Source organism: Halichoerus grypus, chromosome 3 (genome assembly GCF_964656455.1).
Source record: "Halichoerus grypus chromosome 3, mHalGry1.hap1.1, whole genome shotgun sequence".
NCBI classification, from domain to species: Eukaryota; Metazoa; Chordata; class Mammalia; order Carnivora; family Phocidae; genus Halichoerus; species Halichoerus grypus.
The window spans coordinates 42587468-42609297 of record NC_135714.1 but is presented as its reverse complement, the minus strand read 5'-3'; the positions used below and the strand labels follow the sequence as shown (position 1 = coordinate 42609297).

The window sequence follows — 21830 nt, the reverse complement described above, 5'->3', positions numbered from 1 at the left end:
CGCTGCCCTGTGGATAAATCTACCCCTGGAAACTACACTATGCTTCCCATCTCCTTTTCTTTCTAATAAAGGCTCCGCCACATAAAGCCCTTCAGCTAGCTAAGCTCTGCCTGGACCTTTCACCATCCTTCCTGACTGCCTTTGTACACATACACCATTTCCCATGCCATCCCTTTCCTCCAACAAACACCTACTCATCCCCAGGGTAAAGGGAGTCCACCTCTTCCATTTGTGCTCCTGGACCTTCCATGGCAGGGGAGGCTTCCTTCTCTCCCAGATGTTATAGAACAGGTCCGGACCACTCATTCAGGCACTAATCTCTACCCTATTTCAATTGCAATATTTCCTGGCATCTCATTTGTCCTATCTCTCTAAATATATTTTAAGCACCTTGAGGGCAGGGCCCAGGCTTCCAAAGCTTTCTCGGTCTCCCCATGTTGCCTTCCCTGTCTTCTTGCACCAAATGAGTGCCTAGCAACTGTGAATGAGGCCAGAGCATGGATGGGACAGAATGGGAGCGGGTTCCAGGGCATCTCACTCCCTTCCATGCTGTGCTCCGTCTACCTGAGGCTTCCTGCTTCCCAAGCTCTCTACCAGGACAGGACCGCGTGTGTCTGCTGCTTGCTTGGCCCATCACGCAGACAGATCGATGTTTAAATAAATGGGGGGGGGGGGGGATGTTGATGATGACAGCCTGCACTAGAACTTTAAAAATGATGAGCTATTACTACCCTCGTTCTCATCTCCCAAATAACATCTTTATGGTCCCCGCCAGGCCCCTGGTAATGAATTTCTTCAGTGTCTAAAGCAGTGCTGTGGGAATTAATCAGTCCACTCGTCCTCCGGGCTCAGTGGCGTGCTGCTGGAAGCTCAGAAGTAGCATCTGCTTCATTCTGCCCTCTGCTGTCCCTTATCTCTTCTGCCAGACTGTAGGTCTGGGGACCAAGGTCACAAAGGTCATAGCTTACGGATCATCCTACTTTCTCTGGGGGCTAGCCCCGTGCTTGGCCCAGAGTCGGTATCCTGCGGCTGTCACCCTGGTCAAATATGGCTTTCCTGGAATTGCCCTGCAATTCTCTCCCTCCTGGAGCTGCACCACCAGCTCCCTTGGGTATGGGTCGGGCAGGTGACAAGTGTGCTCAGGGGGTAGACTCAGTACTCAGCACTGTGGCACTTCCGGGCTGAATTTCAGCACTTATTTGCTGGTCTGAAACCATCTACAGGTCTATTTTCCCTCTGGCCAGGGGCAACAGCATTGTTTCAGGTAATGACTGCCCCGTCCCCACTTAGTGACTTCAGTGAGCAGAGCCCACTTGCCAACCCTCAATGGGTACATAACATAAACAAGAAGTAAACCTTGCGTGTTTTAAGCCACTGAGATTTAGAGATCATTATTACAGTAAACCTGGCCAATCTCTACCAATATCCCCAAAAAATGTTTATTGACAGGAAAAAGAAAGGAATTTGGGGTAGAGTGCAGTAGATTTGTTTTGTAAAGTCTTTTGTAATAGGTAAGGAAGAAATTCATATGAAGGAGCGTATTTGCTGCAGTGCTCACCCCTTTCCAGAGTTGGCATTAAAATCCCATCCCATGGAGTCAAGGGAATACCAGGGTAGCAACTGGACTCACCGAAAAATATTAAATAATAATGGATAAGAATTGTGGTCATGGATTGAATGCTTACTAAATTCCAGGCACTGGGGGCGCCTGGGTGGCTCAGTTGGTTACATGGCTGCCTTCAGTTCATGATCCTGGGGTCCAGGCATCAAGCCCCATGGCAGGCTTCCTGCTCGGCAGGGAATCTGCTTCTCCCTCTCCCTCTGCCCCTTCCCTTGCTCATTTTTTTTCTTTCTCTCTCTTTCTCTCTCTCATAAATAAATAAAATTTAAAAAAAAAAAAAAGAAAGAGAAAAGAAAACACCTCTTCAAAATATTATAAAACAAAACAAAAAAAACCAAAACTCAATTCCAGGCACTGGACTAAAAGCTTTGCATAACTGTCCCATTTAACCTTCACCGTGACTTCACAAAGCAGTTATTTGTGCCCCCAGCTCCCACTCTGCAGACGATAAAGCTAAGACGGGGAAACTAGCTCACTTGCTCACAGATGCGCAGGTTGGAAGTGACAGGACCCTGAGCTGAGTACTCAAGAGAGATGATTTCCAGTCCTGCTAAGACTGCCCAGAATTTCCCTCTGACTGTGTCTGGAGAACATGAGGTTGAGCACTGAGATGGATGCAAGGTGGAAAGCTCAACCGAAGAATTCATCTCTAAATATAACGTTAATCTATTCCTCTCAATGGACAATCCACGGGAACCCCGCCTTCATTTCATTCAAATGGCTCTGATTCATGGGCTTCCCTGGGCAGAACCACCCTAAGCTAAGACCTTAAGGACAAGTAAGTGTTACTCAAGGAAAAGGGTGAGACCGAGGTACGGAGCGGGAGTGGGATGGAGGGTGAGCTCCAGGTGGAAGGTGCAGACAGGAAAGCCAGGCGGCGCACACAGGTGTTTACAGGCTAATTTGTTCAGGGGGCACCTGAGTGAGAGATCTGAACAACAACCCAGTGTGGAGTCTGTATCTGTTTTCTCAGCTGTACAATGAGTCATTAGGTATGAATAACATGGGGTAAGTGGGTACCGTATGCAGGGCGTTATTCAAAGTGCTTCACGTGTATTGATTTATCTTTGCCACAGTCCTCTGAGGTAGGCACTGTTATTGACGTTCATGCCACAGATGAGGAAACTGAGGCACAGGAAGTTTAAGTAACTTCCCCAAGGTCACACAGCTAGTGCGTGATGAAGCTAGGAAGTGAACCCAGAACCCTCCCTAACTACGAGGGTCTGAGTTCTAAGATAGAAGTTCCATGAAGCCAGGGACTTTTTTCTATTTTCCTTTGCAGCGGGATCCCTGGTATCTAGAACATGATAGGAGGCCTTAAATAAGCAGTGGTTAAATGAACAAATAATACAAGTAAATAGTCAACTAGAAAATAGCCAAGTAAAATATTATAGTTTTGCTCCTCTAAGAGGTCTAGAGTTGATTTCTTTCTTAGTTTCTTCTAACTACGTAAACCCACCCTGAATGCCGTCAGAACATACTACTGGTTGTCAATCACACATGCATTTGGTATCCCATCTCTTCTTTAAAATATCATTCCATTCCATCCAGCAAATGTTCCCTGAGTCCCTCTTAGGGGCCAGGGTTTCCAAGAAGAATATGCTTGGATATCAAGACCGGAGCTGAATCCAGCAAAGAAGCAGATGTGGGAGCAAATAGTAACAATACCGTCTGACAGCGTCATAATAAAGGAATGTATAAAGACCTTGGTGAGCAGATATGCGAGCACTAGTTCTCCTGCAGTGGGAGTTTCTCCTAGAGGGAAGCAGATGTGAAGGAAGAGTTGCAGGAGGCCAAGCACACAACATGTGGGATGGCATTCCAGCAGAGGAACCGTATACACAAAGACATGTGGTGTTAAAATGCATGAGAGTCCCAAGGAGTCAACTATAATTCAAACACAAGTGAGCATCCAGCGAGGAGATCGGGAGAGTACGATGAGATCAGCTTGTAAGAGACTTGCATGCTAAGAAATGGGGGCTTTTTCCCGTGAGCCCCCAGCGCCATCCGATTTCAAGCAGTATGGTGACACAATCAGATGGGACTTCTTCCGAGGAAATACATGTGGAGATAAAGATATTTGAAATGACTATTTCTATTCAACTATTCTTTTTTTTTTTTTTTTTAATCTCCTTGGGGAACCAAAAGGGATTGATAAGCACTGTCAGGAGATCTGAGTGAGTTAGGCCCAGCCCAGTGACAGGATTTCTGGCCATTTCTGATAATTTCTTAATCTTATGGAGAATCTGAACAGCCTTTGTCTTTGTCATTCGTCGTATTTTCTAATCCCCACTTTGGTGCCTGATTCGGTGCCTCCATTTAATCTTCTGAAAGATTTATTGCCCCAGCACTTCTGCATGTGATGAGCTCATCTGATGTCGGTTACCATACACAGAGGCTGGTGGGGAGATAGTTGGTTACAGTTGGGGACATGTGACAGGTCTGATCGAAATGTACTATGTGAGGGAAATATTGCTCTGGGGAAGTAACTTGGCATTTCAGCCTCGTGCAAGGGCCCATTGGGGAGAACGGAGGAGGAGATGCCAATTTGCTAATGGGAATCTCCAACCTTGAGCCCCCTTCCTGCAGAGAGCTTAGATGCACATTGGCAGGGATTGTTTGCATTTAGTTACATCTCGGAGGCTTTGGTGGAAATACAATCTCTAAATATTGAAGGCAAAGCTGGAGACACAAAAATCACTTTGCTTTTATTCGCCCCAAACCACATACACTCAAACAGATGAAATATGTATGAAGCGAGAACCATCTGTAAGCGTGCAGGGAGTGAGTCCCCCTGAAGCATCTGGGGCCTTGTCCTGATGCTCAGGTACCTGCCTGGGTGACTCATGACAGAGATGAAGAGAGAGTGGCAGCGATACCTTTGATTCAGGCTTTTTGTGTTTCACATGCAATTGCTCTCCATGCAGTCTTGAAGATGCACTTTAAAAATACACTTGTGGGGGCGCCTGGGTGGCTCAGTCGGTTGTCTGTCTTTGGCTCAGGTCATGATCCCAGGGCCCTGGGATCATCCCCACATCGGGCTCCCTGCTCAGCGGGAAGCCTGCTTCTCCCTCTGCCACTCCCCCTGCTTGTGCTCTCTCTCTCTGACAAATAAAATCTTTAAAAAAATAAAAATAAAATAAAATAAATAATAAAATAAAATAAAATAAAATAAAATAAAATAAAATAAAATAAAAATGTACCTGCCCACATTGCAGTCTCAGGCCTCTCTGTCTGCAGGCTTCCCTGAGACCGCCTTCTGTGGACGGGGACAAAGTAAGAAGCCTGATGCAGTTGGGACGCGCTGGGGGACAGGCCGGTGTGCTGAGGAAGGCTGACGACCGCAGCTAGCTGCCTCGTCTCAAGAAGGGGTATCTTTATCTAGCTTGCGTGAGGCACCACTGGCCTAGCATTTCGGGGGGCAGAGGGTTGGGGTCCACACGGTGTGGGGCACTCATGGTGGGAAGCCTCCTATTACTATTTCTGCCAGTCTGGGATCAGGAGGTAAAGGCGGGAGCTGGCTGTGGATGCTGGCTGGGGCAGGGGTCAGGGGGTGGCCCAGAGGCAGACAGGTAAGCCCTCCTTACACACCCCATGGACTTCCCAAGTCTGGGCTACCTCCTTCAGAACAGCCTCCCGCCCCCCAACCAGTGCTCATCATCCAACACACAGAAGCCCATCTTCTGTGTTGCTCTGGGGAACTCAGCAAAGATCTCGTGATTCTCCCAACATCCTCAGCCAGGCTTCCATGCTATTCTTCAGCATCCACCCCTGGCTCCGGGGAGATGGGAATGCCCACTCCGCTCCTGGCTCTTGTTCTACACAACCTCCTTACCGTCACGAGGAGGCCCCTCTCAGGGCTCACCTCCCCACCTCAGACATGCCTCTGACCTTCTCCTGTTCCCCACCCATTCAAACCCTAAACTGGTGTACAGTGTCAGGGGCAGTGAGCAGCAGGGACACTGGGCTCGAGGAAGAGTGACAGAAGAAAAAAGAAAGCAAGACCGCTTGCCCCTTTACAGCTCTGCCTGAGGACCTGGCATTGGCACACCTGCCCAGATGCACCTACACGCCTGGCCCCGCCCTCAGGCACCTCTGCAAAGTCACAGGTAGACATGGATAAAGAGAAAGGACTCAGATGGAAATGCAGGAACCATGAGCTAAGATCCTGATACCGGGTCACCACCCTGATTCTGCCACCTGCCAACAAACCCATGATGCCACTGCCCACAGAACCGAATCCAGGTTGCCAAGTGCAACGTAGAAGATGACCTAGCTCCTGTTGATCTCTCCAACCTCGTCTCCTTTGTGCTCCACTCCTCTTGCCCACCCTCCTGCCCTTCTATATATCCCCACTCCTCCAATCTCCCCACATACACCCTCGGCTCCAACAATACCAGACTTGTACTTTTTCAAATATCTCATACTGCCTCTGGCCCCAGGGCCTTTGCTCATACTATTTTTTCTGCCCTCTGTGTTCCTCTACCCATCTACTCCACAAATTCTTTTTGAGCATCAGGTACAGGCACAGAGAACAAGAATCCATAGTTCCTGCCCTCATGAGCTTATGAGAGCTCTCTCTCTCTCTCTCCCCATCTACTTGGTGAACTTCAATCCATTCTTCAGAATTTGGTTTTATAACCATTTCCTCTGAGACACACTCTGCTTCTGCCTGAGCAAGAACCCCTATAATGTTGCTTTCCTCACAGAATGAAGTTCTCTGCTTCCCAGAAGTCTGGATGCCAAGACCCTTTGGTATAGAGTGCGGTGCATAGATACTGCAGTGGATGGATGCAGTGGACAGAACAAGCCTCAAATCTTATGTGGGGCGCAGTGTTTCTCCCAGTATTACATGCGCATGGATATACATTTGGACACACATGCTTTAAGTGTGGGATCTATTGATTTTGGGGGATCTATTGATCCTTTTTGGTAGGTGTTAGATGGTAACATATGATTTCCCTTCATAAAAGGCACATAGATAACTTGGTATGTAATGAAATTGAACAAGGCGCAACTTAACATTTTTCTCCTCCTCTATGAAGTCTTCCCAGAGAGCATGTACCATGGAGTTAACTCCGTCTTACTGCTTGGGCTACCAGCACAAAATACCATAGACTGAGAGACTTAAACAACAGACATTTATTTCACACTGTTCTAGAGGCTGAGAAGTCCAAAATCAAGGTGCCGGCACATTCAGTTTCTAGCAAGAGCTAGCCTCCTGCCTCCTTGTACATGGAGGCCTTGTAGTGGGCCATGTAGATGCCCTGTCCTTTCTGTGTCCACACATGGCAGAGTGAGAGCAAGCTCTCTGGGGTCCGCTCTTCGAGGGACACTAATCCTATCAAATCAGGAATCCACCCTTGCGTCCTCACTTGACCTTAATTGCTTCCTTACTCCTCACTTCCTTACCCACCACACTGGAGGCCATAGTTTCAACATATGAATCTGAGGGGAACACAATTCAGTCCATAGTACCCTTCCTCCTTTGTATCCCTTTGAAGCCCCAGCCCTCACAATAACCTGATTCCATCCTACTCAATTCCCTAATAGAAAGGCCCTGCATGCCTGGTGACTTGTATAGGACTCTGACACTCACTTACTCTCAGTTGTATTTTTAGGGAGCTCTTAAAAAATAACTCCCCAACACTTGGAAAGTATAAAATGTACCAAAAAAGAAAACTGAAAGTTACTGATAAATGCCATAACCCAGAGATAACATTTTGATGTGCATCTTTCCAGATGATCTACATAACTATCTCCTCATCTATATTTTTAATAGAAACTGTGCCATCCTGTAGAGAGGCAAGCTTGTAGCTACAGAGGACTCACATACTGATTACGGTTCAGTCTGGTTCTCTGAAGATTGATCTCGAACCAAGTGACACACTCAAGGATCTCAAAGGCAAAAATTCTTCTTAAAATTAGAATCTCAAAGAATTTTAGAGACTCACTTTTTATCGTGACACCTGTCACCAGAGGGTTGATGTGGATGAATGCCCACACACACACACACACACACACACACACACACACACACACACACCATGCTTCCATTCATTGCTTTGGGATAAAGATCAAGTATTTATCATGACCAGGAAGGTTGTGCATGGGCACATGCTGGCTCATCTACCCTGCAGCCTCATCACACCACTCTGTACGCTGTCTTTCAGTGCTTCATACACAGCATGCTCCCTCCCACGTCACGGTCTTGCATATGCTGGACCCTCCCTCTAAAATACTTCCTCACTCCTCATGCCTTTGCTTGATTAACTCCCACTTCTCTTTTAGATCACAGCATGGAGGGGTCTTTCTCAGAAGCCCTCCCTAATTCCCAGATGAGCTCAAATTTCCCTTCTATACATTCCTGTAACACGTGGTACCTCCTTTCTTGGCACTGATCTGGGCTGTGATGTAACATTTATGCCTGTCTTCCCAGATGGGGAACTCCGTCCTCTTCACTAAACGCCCCAGCCCCTAGCCCTGTGCCCATCACACAGTAGGCACTCAGGATCTGATCAAGGAGTGACTGAAGAAGAATGCACACTTGATTTTTTTTTTAATTCACATTTTCTGATAAGATAAGCAAAACTGAGGCTCTATGTTTATTTTCCCTCTGAGATCACACAGCCAATTAGACATAAAAGGGGTTGAGACCAGAGCCCAGGGCACCTCCAGCTGTTGGTGCACCGCAGGACAAGGCTTCCTCCTGTGTAATCAATGGCCCCAGCTAAGCTGAGTGGCGGATTTCCCAAATCGAACTTTTTAAGCAAGGTCAGGAAATTGGGGTTTATTTTTCTGGGGAAATGTGAAAACTGCAGAATTGTGAACAGGATAAAAAGTTATGACTTATGTTAGAAGGAAATTGCTTTTCACTATAGAAAATTACTGCATGCTTTTCGTCTCTGAACACAATTCCATCTCTGGTTATGAAATCATATTCTTTTCCATATATCGTTTTTTTCCTTTGCTTCTGTCTATGGTATGTATCAAATAAAAGCTATTTTCCTTTTTTTTTAAAAAAAAAAAGGAGAAGAAGAGAAATAGAAAGAGAAAGTGACCAGGCAGATTATTTTCTAGGGGTCACCATTTGTTCCTCTAAAAAAAACGCAATCTGGGTTTTTTCCATAGAACAATTACCGATACTGATTCTGGTTGTATTGAACAGAAATAAAGGGAGAGAAGGTGGTAAATATGTCCTAGAAAACATAACTGCTGGCATGATCAGTACCTGGCTTGTTGAGAGCACCGAAAGAAAGAGTTCCAGATAGTAATGGCAGCTCTGATGGGGGGACATCAATGACAAGCACAGTGGGCATAAATCTTGGTTCACACATTTAAGTATACAAGAAACAGTGATTTTTTTTTTTTATTATCTCTCAAAACTTTTCATGATAAACCTCATTTCTTTGTGAAGTAAGCACCCCTCTCCCACTGTGTTTGCACCACTGTCCTAAATCTCCAAGGTGCTGGGGCATCTGGAGGTGCATGGAGAAGACCTCTCAGTCCACACAGATCGGCATCAGGGTAGCCCTATTGACATGGCCATTCAGGTCCTACACCACCTAGAGTCTTCCAAACTGGATGCCCCATTACCGAGGCCATTTCGCTCTTGGATCTTGTCACCATCTTTTCCACAATGCCGGGAAGACAGGCAGTATGGAGAAAGTCCAGTGTTATGGGTGGAACTATGTCCCCCCCCAAAAAAGGTATGTGGAAATCCTAACCCCAAGTACCTCAGAAAGTTACCGTATTTGGAGATACAATCTTTACAGAGATAAGCATGTTAAAATGAGGTCATTAGGATGGGCCTTAATCCAATGTGACTGTGTTCTTATAAAAAGGGGAAATTTGGACAAAGAGACAGACACACAGGGAGAAGACAGCCGTGTGACTGGAAGGATGCACCTACAAGCTAAGGAACAGCAAGGACTGCCAGCAAACACCAGAAGCCAGAAGAGGTAGGGAAAGATTCTTCACTAGAGCCATCAAAGAGCGCATGGCCCTGTTGACACCTTGATATTGGCCTTCTAGCTTCCACAACTGTGAGATAATCAATGTCTGCTGTTTTAAGCCACTCAGGCAATCCTAGGAAATAAATACATCCACTGGTCCCCCTTCTCCTGGTCAAGACCAATCTACTTCCCTCACGGGCTTAGGCTTTGGAAAACAAGGACAGAAAGAACTGCAGGCTATCTGTTCTCCTCCCGGAACACATATTTCCCCCAAGGCAGTGAGCACAAGGCCTGCTACCTGCTTGAATAGGGAGACACAAAAAATGGGGATAGAAGAGTAAGAAAAACAAACCCATGGATTAATATCTCAAAATATGGTCCAAGCCGCATGGTAACAGTAACCTCAGAAGTACCCTCAGAAGGAGGGCATCAAAGTCCTCAGCAGCCCTAACACATGTGCTCTAGTGTCTCAGCTGGGTGAGCTATGGGGCCATTTGGATCAGAGTCTGCGTAAACGAGGCACTCATACCTCTACTTCATAATCCAGCACCTCTGGAGGTATTGCTAAGCCATCACAGCGCTCTTCTCCCTGGAGCCGGGTCTTAGCTGTCAAATCCTCGGTGCAAAGTTCTAGGCACCTACCATTGAACAAAGGTGGTAATTAAAACGGGTAACATAGTGAACAAGCACACAGCAAGTCACAGGTCCACCTGCTCTGAGCCTGTGCCAGGAAGCTGGGCTGTGCAGGAGAAAATCAAATAACTTCATGGATTTGAGACTTCACAAATTTAGTCTTTGGTTTCAACCAGGTCCTTTCATGCACATGTGTCTCTTCCATTATCTGTGTCTCTGTAGTCAACTTCTTAGCCCACACCCATCAAGAATCCCAAACTCTGCTTTTCTCAAACTTTCCACTCCACATTCCCCCCACCAATCCATGCAACAGTTTCACCCCCTACTTACAAAAGACCAGAAGTACCATTCACTTCCTGTTCTTCTCCCAACACAATTACCTGTATCCTCGTCCAACATTTCCTTCTTCCTTCTGCCTCAGTGGACTTAGAATTCCTCCCTCTACCAGCCTCATCGTTCTGGGTCCTCTGCCATCACTCCCCCCACTTCTGTGAGTTTGAGCTACTAGAATATAGGAGCCTCAAGGCCCTTTCTGCTGTGTTCACTAAGTTCCTGGCACCTAGTAAGTATTCAATAATTATTTATAAATGAATATGTCAATCATTCTCTTTCTCTTGCATCTCAGTTTCTATACAAATGTTATCCCCTTAGCACAAGAATATGCTAAAATCCTTTCTGTTGAAAAATCAGCAAACAAACAACTTTCTTTCAATCTATGAATATCCATCCAGCAACCCCCCCCCAATCATCTCTTTCCTCCCTTGCAGCTAAATTTCTTAAAGGAGCTGTACATATTCCCTTTTGTACACATTCACTGGCTCACCCTGAGATGCCCCTCCCCTATTTATTCCTCAACTCAAGACAAGCTGGCCCCCCACTTTCTCACCTCTCTGTGCTCCTTGAAAGGGGTCTCTCTCTCCAAAGTCACAGGTGGTTCTGTGACAACCAATGGAAATCCTTCCATCCTTACCTGGTTTGCTCTCTTGTTGCCCTTGACACTTCTGAACAACACCTCCCCGCTGACACTTTTGTTTCTTGTTTTCCTTCCCCTGACCATTCCTCTGTCCCACTGAAACTCTTCTTTCTCTTTCCTGTTCTCCTCCCTCCTCCCTCTGGACAGTTTGATCTGTACCCACATTTACTCTCCAGCCTAAATTTCTTCCCAAAACTGCAGCCCCCTATTTCATACTGGAGTTTTTCAGCAAGAGTCCCCAGAGCCCTGCTAAGTGCACATGCGCAGAACTAAGCCTATCCTGTTTACATCTCAGACCTGCTCTCCGCCTGCACCTTCTGACCCTGCAATAGGCAACACCATTCATTTCATTGCCTAAGCAAGACACCTGGGAGTTGCCCCCAATTTTTCCCTCCCTCTCACCTTTGGGTACCAATTAGTCACTAAGACCTGTCAAATTTACTTCCTAAAAAGTGCCTTTGAATCAGGCCATCTCCCCATGGCCAGATCCTTAGTTCGGGTGCCACCCTTTCTCATGCAGACTCCTGCACAGCCATTCTAATTTCACTCCTTCCAATCCACATCCTCCTGTGGTCAGTTATTTTTCAAAGATCCGAATATGATCACCTAATTTCCTGGCTTAAATTAGTTCAGTATTGGGGGCATCTGGGTGGCTCAGTCGGTTGAGCATCCAACTCTTGATTTCAGCTCAGGTCATGATCTCAGGGTCATGAGATAGAGCCCCATATCGGGCTAGCACTCAGTGTGGTGGCTGCTTGGGATTCTCTCCTTCTCCCTCTGCCCCTCCCCCACCTGCATATGTACGCATGCGCGCTCTCAAAAATAAATTAATTAATTAATTAAAATAAATAAATAACTTCAATACCCCCCTTCCCCCAGAGCTCTCATGCTGTGGCATAAAAGACTGCTAGTCTGGCTCCTGTCACTCCTTAAGCCCCGCCTCCAGCCATGCTCAGGGTTCTGTGCCTCTGCACTTTCAAAATGGTTCCCTTTACTGGCTGACTCCTACTTGTTTATCAATACTTTATTAATCAGTACTCCTTTGGTCATACATGATAAAAACCAAACTCAAAATAGCTTGAGATAAAATAGAAATTTATCATCAGGATAATGTGTGGTATAATGAACTCCATGAACAGGAGTGTGCCTGGACTTTGGATTATATTAGTTTCTCAGAACAGCCATAGCAAAGTACTACAAACTCGGTGGATTAAACAAAGAAATTTATTTTCTCACAGTTGTAGAGGCTAGAAGGGTGAGATCAAATACCAGCAGCATTGGCTTCTTAGGAGGGCTTTTCTCTTTGACTTGTAGATACTGTCTTCTATTCTTCACATGTTCTTCCATCTGTGGGCATCTGTGTCCTAACTTCCTCTTATAAAGACACCAGTCATACTGGATTAGGACCAACCTAATGACTTCATTTTACTTTCATTACGTCTTCAAAGACAGTCACATTCTGGGGTACTGGGGGTTAGGGTTTCAACTTAAGAATTGGGGATGGGGGGCAAGTTCAGCCCATTCTGACCCTCCATCTCTAACCCTTGCTTCTCCGTTCTACTTTATCTATTTGCAGACTAGCAGACAACACGGCAGCCAACAGCCTTGACTTTTCCATCTTCTGGCTTCAATCATTAAAAAGACTATCCCAACTTTCCCATCCCTGGGCCAGAAAGTCCTGAAGAAAAGAACTTTTGGCCCATGTGAGGTCAGAGATGTCATAGTGGCATCTTCAGACTGAGTTTCCAGGGAAAAATAATGAAATAGCTCCCATTCCTATTCCCCAATTTTGCCCAAAACACATGTGGGAAAAACTAAATTCTTCATTTTCTTTCTTTTTTTTTTTAAGATTTTATTTAATTTTTTGACAGAGAGAGACACAGCGAGAGAGGGAACACAAGCAGGGGGAGTGGGAGAGGGAGAAGCAGGCTTCCCGCCAAGCAGGGAGCCCAATGCGGGGCTCGATCCCAGGACCCTGGGATCATGACCTGAGCTGAAGGCAGACGCTTAACGACTGAGCCACCCAGGTGCCCCTAAATTCTTCATTTTCTAATTGTCTTACAAAGTCCACTTTTTGTGCCAATTTCCATTCTTCCTTTCAGCAAAATTGATTAAGAAAACATTCATTTTGTAGGTAGGCTGTCTTGACGAATGTATGTTCCCTCAGGCTATGTTATTTTAATTTTGACTAAACTGAGAAGATTGGAATCTGGAAAGAAGGACAATATACCTCCAGGTGCCCAACCCAAATAACTGTTCCTCACTTGTAAAACTAGTAGAAAGTGTGTTCTCTCACCCAACACACATATATATACTGCCTATACGCCAACCCAGCTTCGTCTTAGAGTAGGTGGGACATTCTAGTCAGCACTGCAAAGATGACTTTGTCACAAATGCCACATTCCCATACTGTATGTTGTTTCTGTCCTGCTATGTAGCAGGGTGATTGCTCTGAGGGGGGAAAAAAATCTGGACCCAGTACATACAAAGGATCCACCAGCACTGGGTTGTTGCTATGGATGGAATTGTGTCTCCCCAAAACTCATATGTTGAAGTTCTAACCCCCAAAGTGATGGTATTAGAGTTGAGGTTTGGGGGAGGGAATTAGATTTAGATGAGGTCTTGAAGGTGAGGACCTCATGATGGGACTAGTACCTTTATTTAGAAGAAGGGTCTCCAGAGCTCATTTTCTCTCCTGCCATCTACAAGCCAGGAAGGGAGCTCTCCCCAGAAAGTGACCATGCTGGCACTCTGATTCTAACTTCCAGCCTCCAGAACTGTAAGAAGAGACATGGCTATTGTTTAAGCCTTCCAGTCTGTGGTATTTTGTGATGGCAGCCCTAGCAGACTAAAATAATTTTTTCCCCTTTTATTTCCTCCTCCCTTCTGTTCAACATATTAAGTAATCCTTTGGGGGTGGGAGAAAACAAATGTAATACTGACTTGACTTCAAGTTTGGCTGTGATAATTCTTATTTAACTAGTTTCATCCTAGATTTTGAAAAAAGAAGAAGAAAATCATAAAAAGAACTCAGTTCTCAGAGGAAGCACATCAACTTTCTACAGGATTCACTTTAATCTTTCTCCTTTCCTTAAAACAGGGGTCAACCAACCCTTGGGTAAGTCATCTGTGATCAGAGTATTGCGGCTGAGAGCCACAAAAGCACAGTGTTTGGCTCTTGAAGTAGACTACCTGGGTTCAGATTCTGGCCTGGCCCCTTACTGTGTGATCTTGGGCAAGTAACTTTCACTGTGCCTCAGTCTCCTCATCTGTATAAGAGATAACATTAATGATATTTTAGAAATGGCAGCTCCTGTAGGCATTCTACAGATGACATGAGGAAAATGGTACCTCAGGAGAAGGGAAAGGTGGTGGACAGGTTGTCCTTAGTTATTAAGAAGGCCTCAGTGCACATATCACCTACTCCAGGAAGCCTTCTGGAGTACAGAGGAGAGTCTTGCTAACCAGACCATAAAACTCCACAAGGGCAGTTATCCAAAGACATAGATAAACTGTATGTTTGTATTCTGTTAGTTTAAACATGTTTAAATCTTGCTACAGAACACAGTGTGTTCTGAAGACTGGCAGTATCAACACTGCCTGAAAGCTTATCAGAAATGTTAAATCTGTGACTCACTGGCATCCCAGTCTGCTTTTAACAAATCCCCAGGTCATTCATTTGCACGTTAAAGTTTGAGAAGCACTGGTTTAGATGTTGCCTCTTAAGTTGATAAGAACCTCTTGCACCACCACTCCTGGAAGGGATGCATAGAGGGAAACTGAAGGGGGGTTCTCAGCTCACAGAGGTAGTGAGGGTTCCTTAGTCCCACAGTCACTGGCCACTATGTGTCTGTGGAAGGAAACTGAGGGAGGCCAGGGCACCTGCTCCAAAACCATCTCTTCCATAAAGGTTTTTGTCCTATCCGAACCAAAGTCAACTGTAAGATACTGAGTCGTGAACACCATGTTAAGTATGAAAGTGTGACATATGTAAAACACAAAAATTGAATACACAGGTAAAATTGGATCATTTGCATGCAGTTCAACCAATTGGACCAGTTAGAGTCCATTCTATCTCCTCAGGACTTGATGTACACAAATTATAACTTGTTTACACCTCCATCCTACCACTTACTATAATGTTCTCTAGTCCTTTTTTACTTACTCTTTTCCCCCAAGCTCATCAACAATGGGACTTGTGACTTTCATTTTGGTATCTCCGACACCTAATACAGTGCCAGAGACACTGAAATGTACACAATAGGCATTCAAATAAATGTTTGTTGAAATGAAAATGAATGGCTTTTTACACTGTTACCTGTACAAATACAATAGAAGGAGGTTATATCACACTCTGCTAGAGGTGTCTTGTTAATCCCAGAATTTATTTTCTTATGTTGAATTACAAAGAAATTAATCTAGACATTGCTTATGTTTAAATCATAGCTCTCTTCGCAATTTGAGGATGATACTGAGAGAAAATATATCAGGGGGGACAAAAAACAGAGATGTGTAATGGAGCAGGGATAGCCAAAGAAGAATTTCTGGATGGAAAGTTTGAGGAGGGGAATTTAATAGGAAAAGAAGGAAAGAGGGGTCCCTCATCAGCTTCTAAATATAGTGAGGCAGCAGGGAATGCACCTGTGCTTGGATCACCAAATCATCCTGGGATCAGAAACAAGAGTGGGCCATGGGAACATTTCAGCAATTCATAGCTTTCTTGTAATACATGTTATGATGTTCTGCACCAAATTTTCAATGTGGGAGGAAGGAGATTTCTTGCACCACCAAGGAATTCTCCACCACCAGCTGGGTATCCTACAATTCAACTCAGTTCTTGGAGATAGCAAAAGATCCCACCAGTTAAATGTTCAGTCCCGTAAGACTGCCCCCCAACACACACACACACTTCAGATGCCAACAAGTCCAGCTTGTCACCTGTGCTTCTGACCCAAAAGCTGCAGATCAGAGATTCCAAAGACTCCCTCCTAGGGTTTGATTAATTTGCTAGAATGGCTTACAGAGCTCAGAGAAACATTTTAACCTACTAAATTACCAATTTATTATAAAAGAATTCAGGAACAGCCAGATGGAAGAGATACAAAAGGCAAAGTACGGAGAAAGGGCCCAGAGTTTCTGTGCCCTCCGAGCACACCATTCTCCCAAAATCTCCATGCATTCACCAACCCAGAAGCTCTCCAAACCCCATCCTTTGGGATTTTCATTGAGGCTTCATTATATAGACCTGATTGATTAAATCATCAGCCATTGGCTATTGAACTCAATCTTCAGCCCCTCTCCCTTCCTTGGGAGGTCAGGGGAATGGGACGGAAAATTCCAACTCTCTAATCACAGGTTGTTTCTTCTGGCAACCAGCCCCCACCCTTAAGCGCTTTCCAAAAGTCACCTCATTAACATAGCAAAAGAGACCTTTATCACTCTCATCACAGGAAATTCCAAGGGTTTTAGGAGCTCTGCCAGAAAGGGGAAGGAAGACCAACCAAATATATATGTCTTATTATAAATCACTTTATAATACATGTCTCACAAGTACAGGTTCTGTAATGAGTCTGGGACTTCTTGCAGTCATTGGCGTTGTCTCTACTGCTATCAAGAACCATTGGGCAATTATGCTGGCACACTTGGGAATTTCTCCCATACCCTAACCTCCATGGTCTTCTCCTTACAGTGAATCAGAGCCAACCATGTGAGGGTTGGTGGTGCAATGTACATCTATGATTTTTATGTAGAAAAGAGAACTAAGACATAGTCACACAATCAGACAGTTGGAGATCACTGATCAGAAGCTATGTTGGAGGATGTGGTCCCAATGCCTAGCCAAATGAGCCAGTTAACTCTGCTTCCTTGAATTCAACTAACCCACCAGCCATAGATCGTGCTGGACCACACAGTGTCCCATCCATGGACAGGGCCTGCCCTGTACACTGAGTTTATGGCTGAGTACCCATTTCAGTAAGTGTCTTCTCTGTAGGAAGGCAGCGGCCAAGAGAGAGAATTTAGAGAAAGCTGAGGATGCTCACAAGTTCACCACCACTGCTGACACAGGGCAGAGAGGAACAACGAATGTTACCCTAGTGGAAGTCCCCCACACAGACACATGGGAGGAGGAATGCAATGTTCCGTAGGAAGTCCTGTTTCCACTTTCATGAGGCCTCCCCTGACACCACCCACCATTGTTCTTTTAGGGATCCTCCGGAGTCTACAGCTTGAAGTGTTGATTTAGCCAACAAAAAGCTCACCAATGGATCTAGCCAATACATTAATCAAGGATCAAATAGTACATTAAACTGGGGCTAAAAATACACTCTCTTCTAATTCTCATACCCAAATATATCTTCTGATATAGGTCATCTGAGGTTCTGAAATTAGATGTACTAACAACATAAAGATACTCCAGTAATTAAAATGCCCCTTTGTTGTCAAATTCTTGGGGGGGGGGGGGAATTTAAGTCCAAGGATTAAATCCTCTTGCAAATTAAAGCCCCCCAAAAATCAAACTTCTAAAGTAAAATACATTGCCCTTGTGAGTCTAAAATCCAAAGTTTTTAAGTCAGAGAGTTCTTGATGCAAAAAGAAAAAGGGGGGAGGGTTTGTAAATTTCAGAAGGGAATTCAGGTTCTTTCTGTAGCCATCCCCTGTCCTCCTCTCATTGGGATGGATATAGTTTCTTCAAGCCTCAAAGTCTCTCATGAAAGTCATCTTTTTAAAGAATCCAAAAATTTAATATAACACATAATTATTATAGTGTTAGCTTCATACCCACAAATTTAAGAAACAAAAGCACTGTCAGCTATTCCAGAAAAAAATGGGTTCCTAGAATTAGTGTATGAGGTTGCCAAAGACCATAGCAGAGGCTTGGTATCTGAGGAGAAAACAGAAAATTGCAGAGTCAGTCTTCCCAGGGGCCTTCCCAGATGCCCAGAGCTGGAACTTAAGTCCGGCTGGGAGATTCCTCCACATAGGCCTTAACTGTGACACCATTTATGTGTCACATCTAGGTGGAAAATATCTCCACTCTGAGCAAGCACTTCTTAGAAACGTGATGACCGTCTCAGACAGCGGATTTTATATGAGGCCTTTCTTTTCCTTGCAGCACATATAAAACCTCTGAGCATCCGCTGCTTTTTGAGTCCTGTGTGTCACGTCTGTCATGAACAGAGTGGAGGCTGTTAGGGACATTGGCCCCCAGATTCTCTTGGAACTGTGAACAGACAGTACTGAGCCACAATGGTGCTTTGACCATCTCGAAGGCAATCAGAATGGGTCACTTGGTAGAACCTCCTTCTTGGGGAATTGCACCCCACACCTTCATGTCTGCTTCCAGTGAAGAACCACCCTTGGCAGGTCCCTGAAGTGAACGCGCCCTGGCTGAGTCCAGAACGTATGCCCTGGGGCAGCTAGTGAGGACTCAAACCTCTGCCACACGCTCCTCAGGACGCAGTGTTCCTCAGGTTTGGACGGTTTCAGGCTGCAGGGACGGGTGCTCTCTGCTCTGTCTTTACTTGCAGCAGGGAATGTACCGCAGTGCTCCATTTCCCTCTGTGATTCCCCTGTGTCTCTCAGAAAAGTGAGTTGCTAAGAGTTTAATCTCCTTCTAGAGCTCATCCCCTTTCCTCTCTCCTGCAAAGACCTAACACATTTGCCAGATTCAGATGTCCTCCTTCCCTTCTCTCTCCCATGGCGTCTGCTGTTTTTGCTAACATATTGCTCACGTTTGTTCTGTTCTTCCATAGTGGGAGACATAAAGTCATTGAGTTATAAGACTGACAAAAACAGGCATTGTTCAAGTCTTGCTCATTGTCACTCTCTGGGTAGGATAATCCCCTGGGAGATATACCCCCATCAAGCTAACATCAAACCCAGGCCTGCCTGCCTCTGCCTGGTGGACTGCATCTTTGCTCAGTCTTCCTTTAATGTCATAATTCTATATTTTTATTGGTCAGGAATCCCCAGGTAGCGGGCAAAAACCTACAAGCTTCCTTATATTCATCATTAATACATCCCAGTACTACAGTGTTTTATGCTGGTTTGTCTACTCAGTCCTTCTCAAATCTATCCCCATATTATGGAATATTACCTTAAAGTCTCCAAGGGTGTCTCCCTAACAGCTCTTACTCTGGACTCCATCAACGTCTCTAAGGGCTGCTTCTCTCTGTTTTTCTGGATCTTAGCTACTTCTGGGGAAGCCATTCTGTTAATTTCTCTTGCTTCTCTTCATCTGTTAGATTTCACGGATCCCCAATCCAGATTTTCAGATCTTACACGACAACTAAAACATCTCCTGCTGCCTAACTTCCTAAAGTCATTACCTATATGCACCTCCTCTTCCTGTTTCTCTATCTCAGGCTTCGTGGTCTTCTGAAAATATACCAACCTTTCTCTTAAGGAAAACTTCTCTTTCTCCAGCTTTATCAGCCTGCTCTCCTGTATCTCTTTCATTCTTCCTATATCCCCGTCCTGGTAAGAATGAAGCATATTTTTCATGCTACTCTAGTTCTTCCTTGATTTCCAGAGCAATCTGATTTTCTAGAGTCAGAAAGTTCCAGGCATAGGTCCTTATAATTGTTCTCTTGGACTAAAAGTATGCAAGAATGTTATGTAATTGTTTCTCTGCCTCATCTCAAGAGCATGACACATTCCCTTTATAAGGATTCTTCTTTTTTTGGGCGGGGGAGGGTATCTGTTTATCACCTTGTGTGGATAAAGCCATCTACAACCATGGTCAGAGCTTATATAATCAGTAAATCCAGAGTCAATATGAAACCATGTATTAGGAGTCAACAGACAAGCCAGATAATTGTGGGTAACTACTCCGGTGCCCTCCTGGGGCCCTGTAGGCAGTTAGCAGATTTGGGGGTGTCTTAAGTCACATTGTCTCCTAGGTCTGACACTAACAATTTAAACTATAATCTCATATATTAGTGTTCTGTAGCATGCGTGAAACAGATTCTTATTTTCTTTCTTTTCCCCCCAGATTGCAGTCTCTGCCTGCAGACACAGCTGAGAAACACAATAAAGGCAGCAAATATTGTTCTGCCTGCTCATGTCTAAGATGATCTAATCTCTGACACAGCCTTGCCTGCAAACCAGGGCCCACGCCGAGCATTACCTGTGAGGTTTCAGGCAAGTGGCAGCACTCAGCATACGGGACTGAAGAGGCCCTGTCAGAACAAAACCAGCCACTCCCTGTGAGTAGTTTCATTAAGAGCACTATCCCACCCAGAGAGGAATCCTAAGGGCCCCACCCTCACTGAGCCTAAGTCTTACCCAAAAGCAAGACTACGTCAGAAGCCCCACTTTCCACATGCTAGTTTGCTCTTCAAAGGTTCATCCTTGTCAATACGTCATGGTTCGGGGTCCATACAACAGATTTATGGTTTTAGGGAGCCCAAGAAATAACACCCATCCTCCTCCTCATCCACATTCAGATAATTCCCAGTTGAGCAGATGAAGATGAGACTATCACCCTTATCATCAATAAAGCTGTTGGAACACGTGGCCTGGGTCTATAGTCAGCTGGGCCTGCTGTTGACTCACCCTTGAGTCCAACACTTATTCATCTGGACAAGGGCTCATCACCGCCCCCCTCCCCCCCCCCCCCAAGATAAGAGCAACCAGAGTTGGTACCTAGACCTGGATTCCTGCCACTGATAGTTCTGGGACATGTCACCATAATGGACCTCAAGTTTAACTAGAAGGTCCTTGAGACATCTTCAAGAACCAATGATTCTCTAGCTGCTGAGGGAATAGACCTTTTCTGTTTTGTTCTTCAAACCTGAACTAATCAGTCTCAACTTCTTGCCAGGCAGGTCCTAAAGCTCTGAATGGTCCCATCCAACTGGCCTCCATTCACAAGCCTTCACATGTCCCCCTTCTAACTCCTGCTGTGGGCATTCTCATCCTAAATTAGCTTCATTCAGCTTTTGTTGGCTCCTTCCAGCCTTTCTTCTCTTTGTACCCACTATTGGTACCTGTAGACATCTCTGCTATTTACACAGTTTCCTTGTCCATTCACCCATCTTTAGACACTTAGGTTGTTTCCACGTCTTGGCTATTGTGAATAATGCTACAGTGAACATGGGCTTGGACCACTTAAACTTAAGTCCCAGAAATTTTCATTCTCCACTCTGGGAGCCCCTAACTTTTCCCTAGCCCCTCTCAAGTCATGTAAACATCCCCAGGCCTCAGGACAGAAAGGGAATTGATCAAAAGAAGTTTATCACAGGTGCCAGTCATAGAAAGGTATTTCTCTCTCTCTCTCTTTTTTTTAAGGCATTTCTCTTTAATCCATGAGTCTGCCTAAAACTACTTTGTCCGTTTTCTGATTGTTCACCCTGGGGACAAAACCATCCAGCTTCTTCATTGGGGGCACTTAAACTTTAAAGATCCTCTCATTTGCATGTCATTGGGACCCTGGGGGAAGCTATTATTATTTAACATGTATCAGGAGCCTTCAACTCCTTGATGCTTCCCACAGATCTCATTCTCACTAGTTATATGTTTTGTACATCCCCTGCTGGCATTTCCGTATAGTATCTCTGCTATATGAATGTTGATAAATGCTATATAAAAGTCTATTAAATTAATCTAATGGCTACCATGCTGGTGCCCTAATGGCATGGCAGAT

General features: G+C 45.0%; 1 long non-coding RNA gene across 2 annotated transcripts in view; it reads left to right on the top strand.

The window, feature by feature from the left end:
- The window catches only part of LOC118552927 (uncharacterized), a 56388-nt gene extending 36002 nt beyond the window's left edge, over positions 1-20386 (top strand). For both annotated transcript variants that reach the window (XR_013446141.1, XR_013446140.1), the window contains 2 exons: positions 14166-14300; positions 20178-20386. This is a non-coding gene — a long non-coding RNA (uncharacterized LOC118552927). The remainder of the gene's footprint in view (positions 1-14165; positions 14301-20177) is intronic.
- The last annotated feature ends 1444 nt before the right edge of the window (positions 20387-21830 follow it).